The sequence below is a fragment of the Aotus nancymaae genome, unplaced genomic scaffold (genome assembly GCF_030222135.1).
Source record: "Aotus nancymaae isolate 86718 unplaced genomic scaffold, 86718_ANA_hifiasm-v0.15.2.pri h1tg000016l, whole genome shotgun sequence".
NCBI classification, from domain to species: Eukaryota; Metazoa; Chordata; class Mammalia; order Primates; family Aotidae; genus Aotus; species Aotus nancymaae.
Window position 1 is genome coordinate 31300282 of NW_026988428.1, and position 22883 is coordinate 31323164.

At 37.1% G+C, this 22883-nt stretch overlaps 1 protein-coding gene across 2 annotated transcripts in view; it reads right to left on the reverse strand.

Annotated features, from left to right (window-relative positions):
* The window catches only part of FRS2 (fibroblast growth factor receptor substrate 2), a 116477-nt gene extending 94934 nt beyond the window's left edge, over positions 1-21543 (reverse strand). The window contains exon 1 of one of the 2 annotated variants that reach the window (XM_012441274.2): positions 21402-21543. The gene's annotated coding sequence lies outside the window, so the exon portion shown is untranslated. Of the gene's footprint in view, positions 1-9725; positions 9742-21401 lie in introns of those variants that run through there. The other variant, XM_064376998.1, reaches the window with a different exon arrangement.
* Positions 21544-22883: the final 1340 nt, after the last annotated feature.

The window sequence follows — 22883 nt, forward strand, 5'->3', positions numbered from 1 at the left end:
ACAGACGTCATGCTTATACTGAAAGACTGCTAGGAGGAAAAACTGAGACAGAAGCCCTAAGCACAGAGTAGACACTATACAAATGTTAGTTACCATTCTTCAGAGTAAAATCTCCATCACAGACAGAGCTCTGTCCTCGCAAAGATGTATTTTTATATTATTATGGTACTATAATTAATTAAATTTCTTTATCTCCTATCAAAATGTAAGGAACTTGTAGAGTCCTTACCTCACTGGACTTCGTAGCCTCAGCCTCTAGCATAAATGGATGACTAAATTCTAAGCATCTACCCATTACAATAAGGTATACACTGCATTGTGCAAAACTGTCAAATGTAAGAAAACATAATTCTTGCCCTGGAAAAGTTTTGAAAGGAAGCCTAACAAGAAAACCAAACATACAGACAGATTTAACATACAGTAGGCACTCAAAAAAGCTCATGGATTGATGGGTAAAATTCACATAAATAGCAGAAGCCACAACTGCATACTAATGGGATGCAGATGACATAGTATTAAAGATATTTAATCAAGGAAAAAGTATATTTTAAATCAACATAATCCTATGTATATACAGCTAATATTTTCTAAAGAGAATGAAAGTACACTTAAAGAACAAATGACAAGTGATATCATTTGTCATTTTAGTAATATTTAGCTAAATTTCTTAATTCAGATGATGGCAGCACATTTTAACAGGTTCAAAGGGCATTTTAGGCAATTTTAAAAACCACATTAAATTTTAATGGGAGCTTATCAAATCCCTGACATTCACAATCCATCGAAATTGTCTTAAATGGTCTGAGACAGAATAAAACCAAAAGGGCTGATGCCCAAATGTCTGAATACTTTGCTGAAAATGCTGAACTCAAGCATACCCAAAGTGTGTTACAAGCAACTTTTAAAATGCACAAATGTAACAATTATTTTTAAACCAACAATTTTAGAAAAATAGCAGTTCCTATCTAAAGCTTATATAAATATAAGACATTGGCTTTGCAAATGTCAGCGGAGTTTTAAGATCTCTTTCTAAAGCAATAGTCTCTCTCTGTTTTGCTTGGTATCTTAATATGCCTTTAGTTTCAAAACTTAATTTGCCAACACTATTCCTCTCAAAACCTCAGGAATTCCATCACTAGTTTTAAACTAAATTAAAGAAAAATAGATGCATTCAACCCACAGCAGAAGTATGCACAAAGTGTTTGTTGATGCTCATAAATAGACTGAGAAATTTAGACACATCCGAAGGACAATGGCTGTACAGTCAAGTCTGTTTTACTTCACCATGGAACCAAATAGAGAATTACTGCCACCATGTGAGACCAGCACTAGATACCTCTAAACTAACTGGGATATAACAGACAGAACATTATCTTTAAGTTAGAGCATTTGAGTATGTTTTCACTTCAGGGAAGAATGGTTATAGTATCCCTTAAAAAATCCATATGGAGCCAAGCTATCCTCTCTCCCAAAAAAATCCTTAAAGTGCAACACTAACCACTCACTTGCCCCCCAAAAATATATGAGATTTTTAAAAAAGGAATAAATGCTTAACATACAGATGGTTCTTTGCCCTTTCCCTAGAAATCTTCTTTTCCATTCCATTTCCCTTTGCTCAGATTCCATAAATCTTCCTGACAATTGCAGCCATTTCCACATTTCCATCATCTCCTTCAAGACCTAATTCATCTTAACTCACCTGAATCATAGGTATCAGGATCCCCTGGGTGGAACTAGGAATATATTTTCCCATTTCCCTGTTACCCCATTTTATATGACTTAATGGAAATATAGATTCATAATTCCAAATTACTTTTTTTTTTGTTTCTTTGTCTCATTTTAAACTATCCATTTCCTCTACCCTTAGTGTCTAGCCAAATTCTCCTTAAAACACAATTCATTCACAAGATACAGGCTATCCACATAAAGTAAAATTACAGCGACTGCCAGTAATGAAAATGATACATTTTTGATTAAATAAACCAGTGAAAGCCAGTTGTTTGTAGAAGAGTGATCAGTGCTTGCAATCACATAATAAAAAGAGAAAATAAATAGAATTGTAAACAGCATATAACCAAACTAGTAATCACATTTTTTTGCAGAGTACCTTATAAAACTAACATTTTATCTTTAGAAATAAATACACGAAGAACAATTTGGAAATATTTATCAAAAATGCTAATGTATATCCACTGGCACAGAAATTGTGCTTCTAATTTTAAAGTACTGATAAATATTTGCATGGGCAAAATATGCATACAATAATCATTAAATCATTAAAGCCAAACATAGGCCCAGCACTGTGGCTCACACCTGTAATTTTAGCACTTAGGAGGACTGCTCGAGGCCAGGAGTTTGAGACCAGTGTGGGCAACATAGTGAGTCCCTGCCTCTACAACAAAATTTTAAAAACTTAGTTGGGCATGGAGGTATGCACCTGTACACCTGTAGTCCCACCTACTTGGGGAGGCTGTCACAATGATCACTTGAGCTCAAGAGTTCAAGACCGTGGTGAGCTATGACTGTGACATTGCACTTCAGCCTGGTGACAGAGTAAGACTCTGTCTCAAAAAAGAAAGAAAGAAAGAAAGAAAGAAAAGAAAAGAAACACACCAAAGTAGGAAACAAGCTTAATGTCCACCAAAAAGGGAATTTATGGTACATTTCATTCAATGGATACTATACAGCCATTAAAAAGCATGACTATGTATGGGCCGGGCACAGTGGCTCACGTCTGTTAATCCCAGCACTTTGAAAGGCCAAGGTGCAAGGTGGGCAGATTGCTTGAGCTCAGGTGTTTGAGAGCAGCCTTGGCAACATGGCAAAACGTCATCTTTATAAAAAATACAAAAAAATTATCCAGGGAGGTAGCTTGTGCCTGTGGTCCCAGCTACTTCAAGGGCTGAGGTGGGAGGATCGCTTGAATGCAGGAGGTCAAGGCTGCAAAGAGCAGAGATTGCGTCACTGCACTCCAGCTGGGGTGACAGTGCAAGAGAGACCCTGTCTCAAAAGAAAAAAACAAAAAGAGTATGGTTGTAAATGTAGGAAAAAAACTTGCTATAAACAGCAACTGACTCAGGATATGGGACCTAGTAGAACGGAAAAAAGACTTGCTTTTCACAATAAGCCCTTTTGTATCTTTAAATTTTAGATCATGTACACATACTACACTTTTGTTAAAATGAATAATTTTTAAAACAGCAAAAGAATTTAGGACAGTCTCTCAGATCTTCTAATCCATAAATAGTTCTACTATTTTATCTCTAGGCATTTTTAATTAGGACTGAAAATCTAGGCTACTAGAGGTTACCAATAAACATGGGTAGAGGACTTATTTCGTCTTTAATGAAAAGTATGACTATGGCAACTTTGCATCAACCAAAATATAATAAGTCAACAAATAAACGAAGAATGTATCTTACTCAAAGCAATCTTTTTATAGAAATAACACTGAATACAATATAATTTTGTTAGCACTCTACAAACTGTGCTTTACCAAAAGGAAAAAACCATCTGGCTGAAATTTCTGGTTAGGGTCTACTAGATCTCAAATGGCTACATGCACCAGAAATATTTTATAAAGAACCTAAGAAGTGCCAAAATAATTTGAATCTAAAAGGCAGTTAAAAACAAGAGGAGGAGGAGGAGGAGAAAAACTTGGGCAAAAGTTTCAAATGGAAAAAAAAAAAAACAAACCCACACACTTTTAAGGTATTTTTCTAATGGAATTTTTCTTTTTAGCTTTTAAATTCCAAATAAGCTGAACACTATAATCCTCAATTAGTCATTAAAACTCAAGAAATTTAAAGAAACAATTTATCTCCTTTTCAAGCTAATGTTTAAATGTTGCTATTTAATAAGATTTTTGTTTATCCTACTAAAGAATTATTAATTTAATGGCAGCTACTACTACTCAGGTCCTCTCTTCTTTCTCAGATTCAAACAATCTGTCTGATTATAAAACTAGAAAACAAATTCTTGAAATGGGAAAAATACATAATGGTAACATTATGAAGAGTAGTATATTTGGTTTTTGTTAAAATCCTTTTATTGAGTCTCTTGTTAATAACATTATGACTTGGCCATCTGAACATACTGCTACAACAGTATGTTTTAGACTTGATGACCTTTTTTTTTTTAAATCAAACTATATAGCCCAAAGTTTTGTTGTCATAATCAATTACAGTCTTTTGAGGACTAGAATATACCTCTGCAAACAAAAGAGGTTAGCTGGCATATCAAATAATCAGTATATTCCTTTGCCAGATTCAAATACTCAGGCTAATGACTCCCCGCCCCGCAAAAAGCCCAAAAAAAAAAAAAAAATCCCCAAAACTTCATGAAAGGTATAGTTAAGAAAACAGGATGTAAAAAAAAAACTCAGAATTAATATGTGGTGTTTACATACCTTGACGATTACAAAGAAAAAAGATAAGAATGTCATCAACTGATAATTTTCATTTTTAACTATAATTTTATATTTATTGGTAAACTACTAAAGCTCAAGAGTGACTTAGGTACTTCATACATTCGACTAATGAGTACTGCTAATCATAATTATAATCAGATCAAAGTCAAGGATTCACAACTATAAACAACAACAACAACAAAAAACCCACCTAAACTCATATTTAAAGACAATGAGTCCAGGACCAGGACCACCTAAGGTAGAACTGGGAGCTCCTTAAGCCATTTTGGAGATTTTAAAATAGTCTAACAGTCTTATATACTGTCTGAAATACAGTTTCATATGCAACCAAAATAACCAAATTCCTTTTTTCGGACTGGAATTAAAATTCAATGTGGTTTACTTGACAATATAAAAGTCTCATGTGCTGTAGGAAAAAGAACTTAATGTGGTAATGCCAGTTATCGCATGATGATTAGAAGCTCTGGTTTGGGTTACAGCCTTCATTATCAAAAATAGAAAATCCAATAAATAATAAATGTATTTTATTTTGTAGAAACTTTTTTAGATGTCAGCATCTGAAAATGAAAATAGAGTAATTTGGGGTTTCTTTTTTTCCAAATGTTCTAGGAAAGCAAAATACCAACTAAAAACACACACCAGGCTCTTAAGTACTGAAAAAACATTTAAGTTTAATCGGGAAAAAGATTTGTGTGTGCTGGATGAGGACAAAAAGATACCTATGAATTACAAATATATATGTGTGTATATGCATGTCTGTATATGTGTGCATATATATATATATATATATATATATTCCTTTTCTTTAAACCCTAATGGCTCAACTGATGCCTCATGAAATAAGTAGTGACATAAAGATGAATGATCAGATTCCAATCTTAAGGAAACCTAATGGGTCAAAGAGTAAAGTTTATGTCTGTGCTCTCCACTCCATTTTTCCCCTTTACATTCTTTCATTTTGCAATGACCTCAGTAGTTAATAACAATGCAAGGTCTTAGCCATCATTATCTCACAAAGACATAGCCAATATAAAACAAATGATTATAAGCTTATTATTTCTTTTTTCCAGACAGGGTTACTCAGGCTGGAGTACAGTGGCATGATCATGGCTCACTGCAGCCTTGACCTCCAGGGCTCAAGCAATCCTCACACCTCAGTCTCCTGAGTAGCCGGGACTACAGGCATACACCACCACATCCAGCTAATTTTTTGTATTTCTGTAGAGATGGGGTTTCACCATGTTGCCCAGGCTGGTCTCAAACCCCTGGGCTCAAACAATCCTCCTACCTCAGCTTCCAAAAGTGCTGGGATTACAGACAGAAGCCACCTCACCCAGCCTTATAAGCTTAATTTTTATCTTGGAATGTACCCTCATGTTTCTTACACAGAGTCAGTGCAAGAAAAGAACCAAGGAACAAAATGAAGCCAGTACCTAAGATGTGGGACAACATACAGAACACTGCCTTAAACACTACCTGAAGACCACTCAAGATTACTTATTGACTGGGTAAATCAGATGACCTAAAGGGCATCAAACACCTGCACAGAAGGCCAGAGTACATGCTATATTTGAACCTATACAGATCTAGGTAAAAAATCCTGGGGCTGCATTATTATCACCTGCCTGACCTTGGGAAGGTTACTTAACTCTCTGAAGCCTCAGTTTTCACCTCTATAAAATGGAAAGAGGAATAATAATTCAGTAGAAACTCTTTTAACAGACCTCTACTGTAACCAACTTACAAATATAAAGCTCTCCAATCCCTCCATTAATCACTCTCTAATGCCCAACACAGGCTCATCACATACACCTAGTAGTCTTCTAAGTAGACCACTTTCTTAAGATGTCCCTACCCTTATTTAGCATTTAATGTTTAATAAGAGCCAGCTGTCCGTTCCCAAACCAGTTTATGCCAACTGTACTTGTTATTGTAATTATGTAATTTAAGATCATATGAATTGATGAATTATGAGGAAAAAGGAGTTGTTTCTGTGAAAATTATGTTGAAAAGTTCAAAAAGATTCAAAGGCTAGTGTCTTTTTAAAGTTATTATGGAATTAGGTGTATGTCAAAACAGCTTTAAATAGGAGGAAAAGCATGAAAATGTAGAAAGATTTTATATACCGGCATACCTCAAAGATATTGCAGGTTCTATTCCAGACCACAGCAATAAAGCAAATTTTTCAATAAAGCAAGTCACACATTTTTTGGTTTCCTAGGACATACAAAAGTTATGCTTACACTGTACTGTAGTCTATTAAGTGTGCAACAGCATTATGTCTAAAAAATGCACATACCTTAATTTAAAAACACTTTATTACAACAAAAAATGCTAATGATCATCTGAGCCTTCAGCAAGTGGTCATCTTTTTGCTAGTGTAGGGTTTTGTCTCAAGGTTACAGCTGCTGACTGATCAGAGTGGTGGTTGCTAAAGGCTGGGGTGGCTGCAGCAATTTCTTAAAGCAACAATCACTTGCTGCATCAAATGACTCTTCCTTTCACAAAAGATTTCTCTGTAACATGTGGGGCTGTTTTACTGCATTTCACCCACAGTAGAACATCTTTCAAAATTGGAGTTGTCAATCCTCTCAAACCCTGCCACTGCTTTATCAACTCAATTTATGTAATATTCTAAATCTTTTATCACTTTAACATGTCCACAGAATCTTCATCAGGAGTAGAGTCCATCTCAAGTAACTATTCTTTACTCATTCCTAAGAAGCAACTCCTTATCTGTTTAAGCTTGACCATGAGATTGCACCAATTCAGTTACATCGTCTGGCTCTAGCTCTAATTCTAGTCCTCTTGCAATTTCCACCATATATGCTGTTACTTCCTCCACTGAAGTCTTCAATTTCTCAAAGAGATCTATGAGAGTTGGAATCAACTTCTTCCAAACTCCTGTTAATATTGATATTTTTACCTCCTCCCATGAATCACAAATGTTCTTAATGACATCTGGTATGGTGAATCCTTTCCAGAAGGTTTCCGATTTACTTTGCCCAGATTCATCAGAAGAATCACTACCTTTGGCAGCTATAGTGTTAAAAACTAGTATTTCTTAAACAATAAGACTTGAAAGCCAAAATTACTCCTCAATCTATAGGCTGCAGAATAGATGTGTTAGTAGGCATGAAAATAATATTAATCTTGTATATCTTCATCACAGCTCTTGAGTGACCAGGCACACTGTCAATGAGTAGTAACATTTTGAAAGAAATCTTTTTTTCTGGGCAGTAGGTCTCAACAGTGGGCTTAAAATATTTAATAAACCATGTTATAAAGAGATATACTGTTAGCTAGGCTTTGTTGTTCCATTTATAGAGCACAGAGTAGATTTACCATCAGTTTTAAGGGGCCCCAGGATTTCTGGAACAGTAAACGTTAACGTCAAGTCACCAGCTGCATTAGCCCCTAAGTAGAGTCAGCCTGTCCCTTGAAGCTTTCAAGCCAAGCATAGATTTTTCTCTAGCTATGAAAGTCCTAGACAGCATCTTGCAATAGAAAGCTGTTTCATCTCCCTTAAAAATTTGTTGTTCAGGGTAGCCACCTTCATCAATTAAATTAGTTCTTCTGGGGAGGCGTGGTGGCTCAGGCCTATGGTTCTGGTGCATAAGGAGGCAAGGCCAGAAGTCTGAGACCAGCCTGGGCAACACAGAAAGCCCTTGTCTATATAACAATAAAACATAATTCTAAAAATAAATAAATAAATAAATAAATAAGTTCTAGATAACTTGCTGCAGCTTCTACATCAGCATTTGCTGCTTCACTTTGCACTTTTATGTTACATAGATGCCCTCTTTCCTTAAACCTCATAAACCGACCTCTACCAGCTTCACACTTTTTTTTCTGAGGCTTCCTTACCTCTCTCAGCCCTCATACATTTGAACAGAATTAGGGCCTTGCTCTGGATTAGGCTTTGGCTTAAGGGAATGTTATGGCTGGTTTGATCTTCAGGCCACTAAAACTTTCTCCATACCAGCAATAAGACTTTCACTTTCTTAGTGTCTGGATGTTCACTGGAGTGGCACTTTTCATTTCCTTCAAGAACTTTTCCTTTGCATTTATAACCTACATGGCTTTCTCTTTCAACATGCCTTCCTCACTAACCTTAATCATTCCTAGTTTTCGATTTAAAGTGAGATGTGTGACTCTTCCTTTCACTTGACACTTAGAGGCCAACATAGGACTAATTGGCCTAATTTCAATATTTGGGGGTCTCAGGAAATAGGGAGCCCTGAGGAGAGGGAAAGAGATGGGGAAACAACCAGTTGGTGGAGCAGTCAGAACACACACATTTCTTGGATCAAGTTCGCCATCCTATATGGGCACGGTCTGAGGTGCCCCAAATTAATTGCAATAGTAACATCAAAGATCACCATAATAGATATAATAATTATAAAAAGTTTGAAATACTGTGAGAATTACCAAAATGTGACCCAGAGACATGAAGTAAGTACATGCTGGCTGCAAAAATGGCACTGATACAGAATTCTAAACAGGGTTGCCACAAACCTTCAATCTGTAAAAATGCAATTATCTGCAAAGCACAAAAATATGAGGTACACCTGGATTACACTGAAAGTGCCTTATATTCTCTCTTCTCCATAAAAAAAGGGAATTATTAGGATACTTAATGGATAATGCTGCATGGCTGTGGATTATGCCAAAAAAGGCAATCCAGAATTCTAATCAAAGGACCCATCCACAAACAAAAACCTTGACCCTATAGGGAAAAAGTGGCAAAGAAATGTATATTCTAGTTAAAATAAAAAATACGTTATTTTTTATGATTCCTTGTAAACAACATTTTCAATTATCTACTCAATATATCACAGAGGATCTCTATATGTAGCTACCTCAAAATTTATAGAATTATTGTGAAGACAAAAAAATGTACTTAAGTACAGAATCTGAATCTTAGAAAGTATTCAATTAAAACCTACTGTTTAGGGCTGGTGCAGTGGCTCATGCCTGTAATTCCAGTACTTTGGAAGGCTGAGGGGAGTAGATCACCTGAGGTCAGGAGTTCCAGACCAGCCTGGCCAATATGGTGAAAACCTGTTCCACTAAAAATACAAAAATCAGCAGGGCATGATAGTGGGCACCTGTAATCCCAGCTACTCAGGAGGCTGAGGCAGGAGAATTGCCTGAACTCGGTGCAGTGAGCCCAGATTGCACCACTGCACACTCCAGCCTGGGTGACAAAAGCTAGACTCCATCTCAAAAAATAAAATAAAAACCTTTTGTTTTACTTTAAGAGTTTTTTTTTTCCTTTGAGATGAGGTCTTACTCCTGGGTTCAAGTGATCCTCCCACATCAGTAGCTGGGACCACAGGTGCATGTCACCATGCTTGGCAGGTTTTGTTGTCTTCTGTTGTTATCAGAATAGAGTACTGCTGTCTCCTAAAACATACAGAAAAGTAAAAGATGTACAATTTTCTTGTTATTTTTATATTCCTATATGTTACTCATACAGACTTCAGATATTATTAGCCATATAAATTCCTTAGCAGTCACCAAAACAGTCAAGGCCAATACTCCTGAGAGCTCCAAGAGACTGTAGTCTCCCAGGGGTATACTTAACTATAAAGATTACAGTAACGTATTACATATCAGCATGACTAGACACTTGAAACCGACAACATACAAAAAATGAATGAGGTGCTGGCATGGTACGAGTGGAGGGAGCAGCAGCTCTCTGAACAGGGAGCAGACAGGAGGAAAGGTAGAGAAAGAATCCAGTTGAGCAGAGTAACTAGGAGATAAAGATAAAGACCAAAGAGAAGCAATGTAGAAACTAGCAATCATTTTGTATGTAAACCTGTAAGCTAAAGAGAAGGGTGTGGTGATTCAGCTTCTAGCTCAGAACTGTTGAACAATGGCACAGATATTAAAAAGCTTTTCCAATTAATTAAAAGCAATATCATATTTTTTAAAGTTCATGTCATTCTGACATTACAATCAACTTTACTATTCATGAAAAAACTGTTATATCAAGAAATGCACTCTAAAACTACAACAGTGAATTACCTTTTTCACCTACTGAGTTGTGGGAAGGGGAAAGCAGCACTAATACCCAATCTAACAAGAATACAGCGAAACAGTACTAGCAATACTATTCTTTTGACAAGCAATGTAACCACGTTTCAAAAGTAAAAAACTCGCATATCCTTTGACTCAAAAATCAAACCTGGGAATCTATCTTAAGGAAATAACCAGAAGTATGAAGAAATCCATATACTCAAAGATGTTTTCTGCGACATTTCTCTTAAGCTTAATTTCATTTTTATTTATATTTTGCAACATTTCTTATGATAGCAAAAACTAAATATGATGCATGGTGACACAGAAAATAATATAAAGTTTTTTAAAAGCAGCAAATAAAATTGAGCATATACTATAAATATAAAATGTATATGAAAAAGGCTATTAAAAAATTCCAAAATGATAACGAGTAGAGTGATAGAATTAAGAATATTTTTTTCTATTTTTGTAAACTTTCTGAGATTTCACTTTTTGAATTAAAACAAACTACGTTTTTAAAACATGAGTCTCCAAAGATTACATAATACATGACTTCATGCAACATTCTCAAAATGACAAAACTAGTGGTTGGGGGATGTGGGGCATTGTAACTAGAAATAGGTAGCACTAAGGAGTTCTTTCATGGTGATGGGACAATTCTGTATCTTGATTGTGGTATTGTTTCCACAAAACTACACATGGGATAAAATTACATAGAACTATATATACACATGCACACACAAAGAAGTCCAGGTTTGAAAAATGGTGAAATCTGTAAACATAAGTAGTCTTGTTAACAGTAATGTATTGATGTCAATTTTTTTGTGTTCATAAATGACATCTATATAAGATGTTTTCATTGGGAAAACCAAGTGAAGGTATGCAGGACTATTATTTTCCAAATTCCTATGAATCTACTTCAAAATAAAATGTTAAAAAAATACATGTACTAGCATGTATAATATTAAACTTTTCTTTGAGAGAGTAGGAGATGTGAAGATGTAAAATGAGCCCTATAACATGCAGCTTTTAAGGCACTAACATACTAAGTATTCACAAACCCCACAGAAGGCAAATGGCAGTCTTTACACTGAATGTAATTTACTTAATCAGGTTTTAATTACAGGCTTCAATTTAAACTAAAATGTCAGTCAATTTTCAGAACATGCTTAACTGAATAGTTTTGAACCTCAAAACCTATACTTACAATAATTTATTAAGCAAGAGCCCTTGGAACTTTCTTCCTTGCCAGAAAACAGTTTCAACAGATATAAATGATATTTCCTTACATATATTCACTTTAAATATATAAATGACTACTACAAAGTATATAAAAGCTTATCACCACTGGACTGTGCTCCATGACAGCAATCACATCTGTCTTAATTAAACATTTTAACACAATGCCTAGCATGGTTCTTGATATAGTAGGCTCCCAACAACTACCTACTCAGTCAGTCAAGGAATGAATGCATATTCTAACAAAGGTTCAATGCCCAAGTCTCTCCAGCTTTAACTGGGAATGGGAGGTAGAGAGTAAGAGGGAAAAAGGACCCAGCTTTTAACAATTTACCAGATCAAAGGATTATATTAACCAATACTACCTGTAATAGCAATGTAAAAGTTTACCTTAGGAAAACCTTAACTCACCTCCTCTAATCACTCAAATCTTAAAGGATTGTTTAATAAAAAGAAATGATCTGGTATCAAAAAATCTGCCTCACTAATCTTTGTCACCTAATGCTTTCGAATTTTCTTTGCTATGTGCAAATCTATCAACTTTTTGATCTGACAAATCTTAGCTAGAGTTTTCTGATTCCACTTATAAGAAGTACCTAGAATAGTCAAATCTGTAGAAACAGAAACTCAAATAGTGGTTGCCAGGAGCTAGAGAAAAGAGGAAATAAGGAATTACTGTCTAATGGGTACAAATTTTGGCTTGTGATGACGAAAAAGATCTGGAGATCAGTAGTGGTGACAGATGCAAAATGATGTGAAGGCACTTAATGCCACCAATCTGTACACTTAAAAATGGTTCAACGGACTGGGTGCAATGGCTCATGCCTGTAATCCCAGCACTCTGGGAGGCCGAGGCAGGCGGATCACCTTAGGTTGGGAGTTTGAGACCAGCCCAACAAACATGGAGAAACCCTGTCTCTACTAAAAATACAAAAAATTAGATGGATGTGGTGGCACATGCCTATAATCCCAGCTACTTGGGAGGCTGAGGCAGAAGAATCGCTTGAACCCAGGAAGCAGAGGTTGCGGTGAGCCAAGATCATGCCACTGCACTTCAGCCTGAGCAACAAGAGTGAAATTCTGTCTCAAAAAACAAAAAGTTAAATGGTAAATTCTGTTATGTGTATTTCACCGTAATAATAAAAAAAAAGGTGTAATAGTTAAAATAAAAAGTTTTTAAATTCAATAAACTGGTTGAACACAGCTGAAGAGAGAAGTAGTTAACTTCAGGACAAGATACTGACTATCCAGAATACAATACAATACACAAAGATAAAGAAATGGACAATAAAAAAGACAGGTTAAGAGACACAGAGGTAGTGTAAAAAGATCTACCATACTTCAAATACAAATTCCAGACAGAAAATATGGATGACAAAATTTGAGGAAATGGCCAAAATTTCTCCAAAATTGTTGAAAGACACTAATCTTCAGATTCCAAAGCCTAGTTAATACCAGGCACGATAAATAAAAAGAAATCAACTTCCAAACATATAAAAATGCAAATATAGATCACCAAGGACAAAGAAAAGGTTCTAAAACTAGCCATAAAGAAACAACAAATTAACTATAAAGGACTGTCAATTACACTGTGGATTTCTCAACAACAATAAAAGCCAGAATGGAATGAAATAAAATCTATAATAAACAAAGAGAAAAATAACTGCTAATCTAGAATATATATTCAGGAAAACCATTTTCAGGAATGAGACTAAGATAAAGGCATTTTCCAACACACCCTTTCTAGGGAAAATTCTAAAAGATATACTTCACACAAAGAAAAATGATTCCAGATCAGAGGTCTCAGATGCAAATGAGAATGATAAGCAAAGACATTTGTAAATTCAGTGTATAGGCAAATCAAAATAACAGTGTATAAAACAAAAGTATCTCATTTGTTGGAGGTCAGGGAGAACTAAAATAAAGGAAAACTACATAGAGTTTAACTTCCAAATTTCAAGACAGAGGGAAATGGAAGTGTAAAAAGAAAAAAAAAAGACATTCATATAAAATTAAAAAGAAAAGCAAGGTAATGATTAACATAAAATTCAGATGGCAGTTACTTAAGGAGTATGTCAGAAAACACAAGTAGTGAGAAACATGAAGGGGCATCAAAGGTGCTGGCAGTGTTCTGTTTTTTAAAGTGGTTGGTGGTACATGGTGGTTCATTATAGAATTTTACACACACACACACACACACACACACACAAAATGATGTATGCCTTTGTAAGAATAAAGGTAAATTCTGAAAATCAATACAGAATAAAAAAATTCAAAATCTATGGATCCTCCCCAAAAATCTAGAATACTTCACAAACACCGGTCTTCAACATTCAAACAATAAAATGATAAATTATTTCATTCGATAAATACTTACTGAGTGCCTAATTTGCCTAAACGTGAGGTGAGAGGTGACATGAAGACATCTCATCTCTGTTCTCTCTCATCTTCCTAACCTTAAGGAGCTGCACTGTCTAATACAGTAGCCACTAGCTGCATGTGGCTACTCACATTTATATTAATTAAAATTAAATTCAATTAAAAATTCAGTTCTCCTATAACACTAGATCCATTTTAAGTGCTCAGAAGGTATATATGGGCAACCATATTGAACAGCATAGCTCCAAAACATTTTCATCATTTCAGAAAGCTCTGTTAGACAGTACTACCATATTTTATTATAATGCTAGAAATACACTGATCATTTTAAAATCTTAAATAGAAAAAAATATTTAACAGATTAAATCTCCCTTAAAAATCATTTTATTTCTATGAAACTACAGCTCCTTAGTATTTAAAACAGCTTGCTATTTATTAAAAATACATAGAAAGTATCAGAAATTGTTCACTATTTCCTATGTTCCAACAAAAACCATCAGACACAGGGTTTAAAAATAAATAAATAAATGGGGCACTACTAAATAGTTAAGCACAGTACTACTAAACAGTGATACAAGCCATGACTTAGGGATATAAAAAGCCGCAGGATGAACATTCCACTCTCTCTTAGAAGCATCAATTTTAGTTGAGAGTATTTTTAAATACTACCTATATGCATGTAAAATAGCAAAATGCAACATTTACATAAATTTAAAAAAATAAAACCCTACAGGCATCAAAAACTTCAATTTATAGCAGGCACACTTTGGGCTTCATTCCTAGCCTTCTGAGGGTACTATTCATCCACATTTCTGCCATTGGCAGTACTTTAAGAGAAAAATTTAAGCACTGCTAAATGAATTAAACATTATTTTTTTATTTACTAACAATGACATACAACATAACTCTATAAAGCCATATCATCTTTAATATCTAAAGCAGCAAACCCACAGTTTTCTTTAAATTAAACAACAGTAGGTCCAAGCTATTTCAACTTAACCTGAACATTTTTCTTTAGGCATTCTAATGGAATTTAAGTATTTCTATAGCACTCCCAACTTTTAAAATTACCCAACCAAAAACACTCAAAGGAAACAAATGTTAACTCTTAATTTAACAGTCACCTAGGCTAGGTTTGCCCCTTAGGTTCCCCACCCATGCCCCACCCGCCTGCCCACCCAAGTGAAACAGGGAGTCAATAAGCTTCTCATCTAGACAACTGATACAATTTCAATAAGCACTTATGTTAATAATTGGTTTGTGTCCCCAGGAGGGCTTCTGTGGCTCCACTTACGTAACCCATTACGCATAGTGCTGCACTATTCTTTCTCTAGAAAGCATTTTGAACACTGATATTTGTACAAGGTTTACTTGCTATATTAATACAAATGCTTTTCTTGCTCTATTTTTCCTGCAGAAGAAGCGAAATGGAAAGCCAATTTCTGCTGCTTCACTATGTCAAAGGTGAGTTATTTATCTTGTTGGCTAATCAACAGAGCAATAATTTAAAGCAGCATCCTCAGGCAGCGCCCACAGTTCACCAGTTTTCTCCTGGGGCTCTGGTTGAGAAACAGTCTTAAACAAGTAATTTGGAGCCACTTGAGTGAACTCAACTGAAAACAGTCTGAACTGCTCCTTAAAATGTGTTTTAAATATTGACTGTGAATCTTGACAAAATTAAATTCAATGGTGGTGAGAATCACAATACAGCATCTGTAGGGTAACACAAGGGCAGAATGTACCCCAAAGCTTCTTTAATATGCATAAATATGTGGATGAATAGTCTCCTCCAATCTCTCAGATTTTGTGTAAGCCAAGATTTTTGGATTTCACAGAACCATAATCTTTAAAAAGGCGCAGGGAGAAAGAGAGGGTGACCAGCATAGGGTTGCCACTTTCATTCTGCCAAGGACATTTAAAAAACAAAAACAAAAACAAAAACTACCAATTAACCATCACCACTATTTGATAAAAGAACTAGTATGTTCCCATAAAAAATGGTAAAAGATAATTTTAGAAAAAAATGTCAATAGATTTAGCTTTATAGAAAGCTAACTACATTCTCCTTTCACTCAAAGGAAAACTGTCATGAACTGACACTACTCCACAGTCCAGCATTTTGGGAGCCACAAGTTTAAGTGGCTAGCTCCCACTTAGAAAAGGAAAGCAATGTTAGGTAATACCCAAACCAAAATTAACCTATTCACAATAATGAGGAAATGTACGCTTGGAGAAGTTTAGGGACTCTCCCAAGTTCGAACACCAAAGATTTTGACATGGGTCTATCTAATTCTAGAGTCAGAGGTCCTAGTCATTACCGTAAGTTTCCTCTATATTAGAATATTCTTCCAATGGTAATAACAATCCACCCTCATCTAGTCACCTTTGTGACCAATGACAACCAAGGAATTTCCAAGACAGCTGGAGGGAGTGAGGGGTGTACTCCCTGGCCATCATTTAGAGCAAAGCTAAATGGAACTCCTGACCTTTGCCTCATTAATACCAGGCTTACTGAAACTAAGCCAAACAGCCCAGACAAAGCACACACAAAACCCCCTGCCTCGAACAACACTGACGCAGGACTCTTTCGACATTCCCAAGTGCCTGTGATACAGTGGAAAACATATTCCTGAAAAACAAAAGGAATGTATTAATTCTCAAGAAGGAAATAAACACTTCCATGGTAACTCAGTCTAAAAATAATAAACTTGCTCTCAAAAAGTTACAACTCTAAGCCTCATTCTGCAAACTATTACAACTTTTACACATTAATACTCAAGTTCCCCCTATTTAAATACCTAAACAGAAAACCACATGAAATTCTGTAAATTTACAGTTCTTAAAGTTTCCAAAATAAAATATGTAACTTTCATATGTCATTATATAATGGATAAGAGTACCTTATTCTATCCCTCTAATATAATACAAACATTATAATGCAAAACTACTCATGTTAATCGAAAGTACTTATAGAGTTGGAAGAAAAATATGTAATTAAATACCATTTTCTATAAAAAGCAACATCAACGGCCTTAATGAGACATAAATGTTATCTTTGAATATTAAGAGGTCCTTTGAATATTCAGAGGTCGTCTCAAAATCAATGTCATACACATAAATAAGTGAAATACTATATCAAAGATTTGCTTCCAACTCCTCACATATCACTTGCCAAACAAATGTCCAAAAGAAACAACCTAACATAGCTTTTAAGTAACCAAATCTGACACTCTGGATGAAATGAGTCTGAAGTAGTTTGTCCTCTCTGAAATAGGGTAATGATAGTATAGTATTCTTGCTAGCAAGGGCAAGAAAACTGTTTTTCTCAATTGAATTTTTAATGATCAGATTCTACTCCATGTGAACCTGCAATATAAAGGGGCAATACACAGACTATCAAATTCTTTACCCACTGCATAAAATAATCCATTTAGTGTATTTCCTTCTGTTTTTTAAAAAAATGCCATTTAAAATAGAAGTTTTTTTTTCTTTCCCCTCTACATTCTCCCTTGGCATTTTCATCTTCTTACACAGATTCAACTAGTACACCTATTTGTATTATTCACTAAACCCATGTTTAATATATACCTAGTCCTGACCTCGCTCCTCAATCACAAATCCACATCTTCAAAAGCTTTTGGGCATTTCCAGCATTTGGCAAGTATATAAAAAACTTAACAAATCCCAAACTGATTTCATTATGTATCTCCTTGCCCATATTTCTGGTAAGAGTACCACCATCAACATGGCCGAGACTTACAAAGTGTAATCTTCACCTTCCATCTCCTCTAAACCTTCTCCAACAATCCCCTCCTCCCCATCCACCTACTACATTGAAGTCCTGCAGAGCCTTTGCTCTAATTCTGTTACCACGCCCTTGCCCAGTACTTATACTATATTGAAAGTCAGCTTTCCACATCAAATCATTCTGCACACTACTCTATTAGACCTTAGTAACTTCTATTACTTCCCAAATGTCAAACTTCTTTTTTCTCCAAATCTTGAACTTTTAAAAGCAGCACTTAAATATGCTCCACAATCGTACCCCAAATTAAAATTCAAATCTCATCTCTAAATCCCAAAAATGAACAGTATATTCTAGGTAATCTGGTCCACTAACTTTTCTTCAAGTACACAATGAACTTTCCCACCTCCACAATCCTGCTCACATCATTCTCTTTATTTGAAAGGCCTTCTTCACCCACCTACTCCCAATTCGTAAATCTTTGTCTTAGAAAAGTCTTATTCTTTGTAACATTAAACTCAGGTTATCACTTCATTGGGAAGCAACATAATGCAGTAGAAACACACAGGCTTTGGCACCAGACAGATTTTCAAACTGGGGCTGTTACCTGCTAGCCATACAGCCCAGGCAAGTAACTCAACATATTTGAGCCTCAGTGTCCTCATTATTAAGATATACATTGCTGTGAAGCTAAGAAAATGTTGTAAACAGCAAATAGCATTGAGTCTGGTGTTCAATAAGTGCCCAATAAATAGGAGCTTCTGAGCTATCTCCACTAATTTCTATTACATAAGCTAAAAATGAGCCCGTACAACTTACTCCAAACTTCAGCTCAAACCACCCATGTAGGTATTTACAATGTTTCTTTATGTTGTAAATGTTTATGCAAATATATCCCCTTCTGGATTTCAAATTCCTAAAAACAAAAATTTAATCTTTATATCCTAAAATGCCTAGTATAGTGTTTTTCACGAAGCACTCAACTGACCCATCACCAATGTTAAGTCCCAATTAAAAAACAATTTTTAGCCGGGCGCGGTGGCTCACGCCTGTAATCCCAGCACTTTGGGAGGCCGAGGCGGGTGGATCACGAGGTCAAGAGATCGAGACCATCCTGGTCAACATGGTGAAACCCCGTCTCTACTAAAAATACAAAAAAATTAGCTGGGCACGGTGGCACGTGCCTGTAATCCCAGCTACTCAGGAGGCTGAGGCAGGAGAATTGCCTGAACCCAGGAGGCGGAGGTTGCGGTGAGCCGAGATCACGCCATTGCACTCCAGTCTGGGTAACAAGAGCGAAACTCCGTCTCAAAAAAAAAAAAAAAAAAAAAGACAATTTTTAGTATGCCTAAAGAATACAATTCAACCCTTACATAGTTGCCTAACATAGCTTGATGCATAGCAAATGCTCAATATTTGTTGAATTGACTTGAATAATATAAAATTACAATGCCTAAGTATCTGATGTTTCCCAATCACCTTTCTCTGCTCTTAAAATTCTTGAAATATTTCCCTTCAAAACACATTAATTATAATACCTGCAGATCAGTAACTACATCTAACTTAACTCCTTTTTCAGATTCTCTCAATTCCAATATTCCAATCTTATGCTCTAAATAATTAAGCACCTCACATGCTGAAGAATCTACAGTTTCTATCTACATTTAAAAGTTGTGCAAATAGGCTGGGCATGGTGGCTCACACCTGTAATCCCAGCACTTTGGAAGGCGAGGTGGGAGGATTACTTGAGCCCAGGAGTTCAAGACCAGCCTGGGCAACATAGTGACACCTAGGCTCTACAAAAAATAAAAAAGTTAACCCAGTTGTAGTGGTTGGTGCCTGTAGTCCTAGCTACTCAGGAGTCTGAGACAGAAGGCTTGCTTGAGCCCAGGAGTTGGAGGCTGCAGTGAGCTCTATTGGGATGGTGCCACGGTGCAACAGCCTGGGGAGCAAAATGAGGTCGTCTCAAAAAGAAGAAAAAAGAAAGGAAAAGGAAAGAAAACGAAAGGAAAAAGAAAAGCTGCGGAGCTAATCTTTCACAATTTTTTCCAAGGACTTTAAAAATCACCTATCCTTTGCCTGCTCAAAATCAACAACCTTGACATAAATTTTCCTTTGCATAAGAAAGCTCACTGAACTTGTCACTTCGGTCTATTTTTCCTGATTCATGATACCACCTCTCTTTTCAGGGGTGGGAGGAAAGAGAACGACATAATTACCCAAAAAAACTACAGTATAAATCCTAATATACACACAAGATGAGAGGTGCAGATAGTGTCAATGATTTCAAGAAGGTGATTTGTGTATACTTTACGCTGCAAAAACAGTGGCCATCTGCTAATAGCAATAATCTGCAGTAACTGCATTCCCTTATAAAAATAGTTTTTAAATCAGCATTAATTGTGGAAAACCCGTATTTCCTACGAACCTTTCAGCAGTAGTTTATTACCTAAAATCTGTTCACCAAACCTACCTACATCACTTTTTTCTCTAGGAAATCCTCATTTTATCCGAAGTAAACATTTCACGGAACAAGTTTAAACAAACAAAACACTTCTGCCCACCTTTGTGAAACTCTGCATTGCAGCAACAATTTTAACAGTGTAGGGAATCTCTCAAGAAAATCAAGAACAATTTTCAAGAAAATCAAGAACAATTTTTAAGAAAAATGACAGTTCTAAATATAAAGGTAAACAAACTACACGGGAAAGGATATAGTAATTGTCCAACTCTTTGCAATCAATTCGTACAGCCTTTGAATGAACTAATCATACAACTGTGACATCGGATAGCCAAAGGAATTAAGAGTGTACATTAGAGAACAGCAGAACAGCATCTTTTTTTTTAATATGTCTACAAAAAAGGGATGGATTTGTCTAAACTAATGATTTCCTCAAGCATGCTTTTTTTTTTTTTTTTTAAGTTTACTTCAACAACAGCTTCAGTAAGCTTTCAAGCGAGTAAAGATGATACAGAGCATGCTGCTGCCACAGTGACCTACGTATCCAGAACCGGTTCCGAGCCTAGTCCAAATCGATCCCGGACAACCCTGAAGCAGATCTAGATGAAAAGCCCTGCAAAAGATCCCTGGCATTTACAGGCAGCGCCCCACCCTGGAGTGAAAAGACGACACCCCTGGGACCTGGTTTAATTGCTGAGCCCGGGACAGACCCAGAGGCGGCGAAAGTCGGGAACTGGAGCCCAAGACTGAGTCTGTTGTCCAGCTACTATCCCAGTCGGGACGCAGAAAACCAAACTGGGGAGCGGCGAGGTTTGGGAGAGCAACGCATGAGGGGGTCGGACGGACAGAGGCCCAGCCCATCCCCACTCTCGAGTCCCAACAGCAACAACAGCTCTGGGAACCCCCTCCCTGGCTCCGCCCCGCCCACCCCAGGGACCCACAGCCCGCTTCTTCCCGCCCAGCTGGCCCGGAGAAGTCCGCGACGGTCGACAACCCACTTCCCCGGACCCCGGCAGCCGAGCCCTCAGCCCGGATCTCGAAGCGGGCAGCGGAGGCAAGAGAACGCCAGTCCTGACGCGGGCCCGCGGCCGTCCCAGTCCGTTTCCCTGGCCACTCACCGTCTCCCAGGTGCTGAGAGGGAGCAGGGCGCAGGTCGGCGGGAGCGGACCCCCGGACTCCGACCCGGGCTGAAGCCCCTACTTGCAGCGGATCGAGCCTCAGCCGCTGTGCCTACAAGGCCTCTCTCCGACCCGAACCCTGGGAAAGCACTTCCGGGGGAGCGGGGGAGGGAAGGGTTTTGGCACCGGAACTGCTCTCAGGCTGGAGCTGACAGGGCCACCAGGGCCTCCAGGGCGGGGCGGGGTCTCTCTCGCCGGGCGCCCACAAATCAGCATCTGGGCTCATAGCTAACCCTTTCCGACCCGCGCCTCCTCGGTTTCCCCGGTTTCCCCGGCTCCCCCGGCTACAGCTGCACCCTTTGCTATAACTGCTGTTCGAGTTTTTTCACTCCAGCCACCTAAGTTTACAAATAAGGAAACCGAGGCTCGGAGAATTGAGGTCCAAGAATCCAGCTCATACAGCCGGCCTCCCTACTCCCTTCAGTGTACTCTACGCTCCAATCTGCCTCTTTTAAAACATAATGATAATAGTTAAGATTTATTGAATGCTTACGACGTGATAGGCACTGTATTAAGTCCCTCCGGGTGCATTAACTTATTTAGTCATCCCCAAACTCCTCAGGGTACATCTCGCAGGGGAGAAAAAACGGTCAAAGACACAAACGTTGGCTTCGTGATTTTATTTTAATTCATGTGTGTAAATCTCATCTACCCATAACAAGATTTTTAAATTATTTAAAGACAGGACTCAAACTATATTCCTATATTCTGTCATCACTGGCGACTTCAGCAGAGGCTAGAGCTGGGGGTGGGAGAGTTAGGGTGGGGATCTGGAATCTTTTTGCTTGGATCCTTTTATTTACTTTTCTTTCTTCACCCTGGCAAGTTGTAAAATCATCTCTGTATTGTAGGAATCCAAAAGGATAATGCATGATAAACACTTCCGAGTGTCTGGCACTGGATAAAAGTCAACGATTCTTAATACTTCATCAGCAATAGGCAATAGCAAAGGTTAGTTAAGGAAATAACAAAGAAAGAGTAGAGGTTTTTACAACTGGAAAAATAAAGGTGCTTGTGAAGCTCCGTGCAGTGATTGTATGAGGACCCACAGAGTTACATACCAGACAGGGAAAAGGGACGGAAAGAGGCGGGCGGGGCGGCGGGGCGGCGGGGGGTGGATTCCTCAGCCACAAAATCAGAAAGGCACCAAATATCTGAGGCAGATTTTGTATCTGAGATGCAGGAAAAGAAAAAAGCCTCTTAGCATGCATACTATCTGCAAAACAAATGTACTAACATCTCTTGAAACTGTGGGGGAAGGTTTTTATTTTTCTACTATGAAAGCCAGGGGAAATGAAAAAAGTTGAAACCTATTATTACAAATTTAAGATGCAAACAATGCCACATTGCTCTTGGCTTTATTTACAGTGCTGTCTTACTTATTTTATTTTTGTGATCGTGGAAGTGTTTGTAAATACTTCC